This window comes from Scyliorhinus canicula, chromosome 1 (genome assembly GCF_902713615.1).
Source record: "Scyliorhinus canicula chromosome 1, sScyCan1.1, whole genome shotgun sequence".
NCBI classification, from domain to species: Eukaryota; Metazoa; Chordata; class Chondrichthyes; order Carcharhiniformes; family Scyliorhinidae; genus Scyliorhinus; species Scyliorhinus canicula.
Window position 1 is genome coordinate 220,619,751 of NC_052146.1, and position 4,006 is coordinate 220,623,756.

Here is a 4,006-nt window from a genome sequence, read left to right on the forward strand (position 1 = left end):
TGGCAAATTGCCCTTAGTGTTGGGTGGGGTTACTGGGTTATGGGGCTAGGGTGGAGGTGTTGACCTTGGGTAGGGTGCTCTTTCCAAGAGCCGGTGCAGACTCGATGGGCCGAATGGCCTCCTTCTGCACTGTAAATTCTATCTATCTATAATCTGCCTGATGCACAATCAATGAACATGAAACGTAGGTGAAGTCCGAAACGAAAGGCTTTAATTAGCAAGAAGGGAGCCCAGCAGCAGACGTACAGAAATGGCCTGGCTGCAGGAGAACACGGGTTCTTATACCCCGCCTCGTAGGCGGAGTTACCTTCCTCTTAGCCAATAGGGATAAGAGGCACACCATACCTGGGCCAATGGGCAGCGAGCCCTCTGCACCAATGGCAGCTCACACTCCCAGGTACCGTAATACCCCTAGTCATACTACCACATTCACCCCTTGTTGAGAAAGGAACCAGGGGGAGGGGGGTGTACGGGGAATGCGGGAATGGGGGGGGAGGGGGGTGTCCCGTACAACCCTGGGGGTTGTAACTGGTCGTCCTGCTTCAGGCGATGCCCCTGCTGAGCAGGAATTGACGCAGTTCGTCACTCATAAAGGAGGACCCCCTATCGTTATGAATGTAAGTGGGGAATCCGAACAGGGTGAAATGGTGTGAAGGGCTTTAATGATGGTGGGTGTGGTCATGTCAGGGCAGGGGATGGCGAACGGGAAGCGGGAGTACTCGTCAATCACGTTGAGGAAGTACGTGTTGCGGTTGGTAGAGGGGAGGGGACCTTTGAAGTCCATGCTGAGGCACTCAAAGAGGCGGGAAGCCTTTATCAGATGCGCTTGTTCGCGGCGGTAGAAGTGCGGCTTGCCTTCCGCACAGATGTGGCAGTTCCTCGTGACTGTCCTGACCTCCTCGATTGAGTAGGGCAGGTTGCGGGTCTTTACAAAATGAAAGAAGCAGATGACCCCCGGTGGCAGAGGTCCGCGTGGAGGGTTCGGAGGCGGTCCACTTGTTCGTTGGCACAGGTTAGTTCGTTTAGCTTCCCAGGACGATAAAATATGTCGTAGTTGTAGGTGGACAGTTCGATCCTCCACCGCAAGATCTTGTCGTTCTTTATCTTGCCCCTCTGCGTTGTCGAACATGAAAGCCACTGACCGTTGGTCTGTGAGGAGGGTGAACCTCCTGCCGGCCAGATAGTGCCTCCAATGTCGCACAGCTTCGACTGTAGCCTGTGCTTCCTTCACGACCGAGGAGTGGCAGATTTCGGAAGCATGGAGGGTCCGGGAGAAGAAGGCCACGGGTCTGCCCGCTTGGTTGAGGGTGGCCGCCAGAGCTACATCGGACGCATCGCTCTCGACCTGGAAGGGGAGGGACTCATCGATAGCTCGTATCGTGGCCTTTGCAATATCTGCTTTGATGCGGCTAAAGGCCTGGCGGGCCTCCGTCGGCAGGGGGAATGTGGCTGATTGGATGAGGGGGCGGGCTTTGTCAGCGTAATTGGGGACCCACTGGGCGTAATGTGAAAAGAAACCAAGACAGCGCTTGAGGGCTTTGGGGGAGTGGGGGAGGGGGAGCTCCATCCAGGGCCGGCTTAAGGTACCGGCAACTCGGGCAGTCGCCCGGGGCGCCATGTGCTCAGGGGCGCCAATCCCATCACGAGACAAAATCCCATCACGAGACAAAAAAAAAAACTAACTTGTTTGAAGGAGAGAAAAGGAACCAGACGAAGGAATGAGAGAGAGAGAGAGTCAGAGAGAGAGAGACTAAACAAACTGTGAATTAAACCCTCACAATCTTAGTTTGGGCTACAATAAGCTGAACAGCCACAAGTGGGCTGAAAGCAAACTTTAGGAGAATAATGCCTCAGACTCTGAGACTGGCTCGGAATTTTTCCTCCTCGGAGCGCTGCAGTTTCTGAGCTGCTATGCCTATTTAGCCCTCTTGGTGGAAATTGGAATGCGCACCTTAGGTCAGCGAGAGTCAGGTATTGTAGATTAACTGGGCCTAATTAGCTTCCCGAAATTTCATTATACTTCTGGTGCTCTCTCGAAGTGTTGTTTAAAAAAACACACACACAAGGCATATTTTGCCGCCGTAAATAGCATTTGGAGGGAGTTTCTTGTTTCTGGGTACTCCTTGCCGAGTTAACCTTATCTGTTAAGTTTATTTGCAAGGCTGAATTTTGAAACCTAAGCGTCGTGCTTATTGCGTGATTCAGAGTTCGCCCAGACACACTAGGTTTTCAAAATTCATCAGTTACAATACACTTAAGCAACTGACTGTAGTGTATTGTAACTGATGAATTTTGGAAACCTAGTGTGTCTGGGCGAACTCTGAATCACGCAATAAGCATCGACGCTTAGGTTTCAAAATTCAGCCTTGCAAATAAACTTAACAGATAAGGTTAACTCGGCAAGGAGTACCCAGAAACTCCCTCCAAATGCTATTTACGGCGGCAAAGTCTGCCTCGTGTGTGTGTTTTTTTAAACAACACTTCGAGAGAGCACCAGAAGTATAGTGAAATTTCGGGAAGCTAATTAGACCCAGTTAGTTAATCTACAATACCTGACTCTATTATAAAATATAGAGTTTTATAACTCTTATAATAGAGTCAGGTATTGTAGATTAACTAACTGGGTCTAATTAGCTTCCCGAAATTTCATTATACTTCTGGTGCTCTCTCGAAGTGTTGTTTAAAAAAACACACACACGAGGCAGACTTTGCCGCCGTAAATAGCATTTGGAGGGAGTTTCTGGGTACTCCTTGCCGAGTTAACCTTATCTGTTAAGTTTATTTGCAAGGCTGAATTTTGAAACCTAAGCGTCGATGCTTATTGCGTGATTCAGAGTTCGCCCAGACACACTAGGTTTTCAAAATTCATCATTTACAATACATTTAAGCAACTGACTGACCCTGACTATATTTTATATTATCTGAATCTGATTTACATAGACTTACATCGAATTTACAGTGCAGAAGGAGGCCATTCGGCCCATCGAGTCTGCACCGGCTCTTGGAAAGAGCACCCTACCCCCTATCCAAGGTCAACACCTCCACCCTATCCCCATTACCCAGTAGCCCCACCCAACACTAAGGGCAATTTTGGATACTAAGGGCAATTTATCATGGCCAATCCACCTAACCCGCACATCTTTGGACTGTGGGAGGAAACCGGAGCACCCGGAGGAAACCCACGCACACACGGGGAGGATGTGCAGACTCCGCACAGACAGTGACCCAAGCCGGAATCGAACCTGGGACCCTGGAGCTATGAAGCGATTGTGCTATCCAGAAGGCTACCGTGCTGCCCCTGATGTTGACGCAATGACATTGACACACGGACAAATCACAATAACGTGAAGAGCATTATATGAAGAAAATCCACACTGGTGGTAAACAGATTTATTCTGAACAGTTCCTCATCAGACTGGAACAAAAAGACCAGTATCTTACACTCACCAACAATATATATATATATATATATATGTATATATTATACATATATATTATATTCCATTTTAGATTTGTTTTATTATTTTCCTAGATAGCAAATGCCTCCAAAAAAGTTATCCGGCAATGAAAACAGAAAAAGACGTCTTCAACAAGAAGAAGCAGCCAGGAAACACCCAAAGCTATCAAGTTTTTTCAGTCCTAAGTCTAACAGTGGGGACAATGCAGGCTCAACTTCTTCAGCTACATCTATCTCTCCAGATTTGTCATCTAATGATTGTGAAGTCAAACCAACTGAAGATACTGTACTTTCTGAAGGAAAGAACAATTGCATGCATGAATTAAAACATCAAGATCACAATTGTAATGTTGTTGACGACTTAGGCAATAATGTCACAGCAGGTAATACTGAGAATGTTGAAAGTAAATTTGAAAACTCCCCCAAAAGAAATATCAACTACAATGATCCAGCACACTGGCCAGATGAATTATCAATGGCTGAAAGTGATCACATCATTATGAATGGGCCGCATCCTATTAATAAACAGTACAATTTTCCAAAAGATGC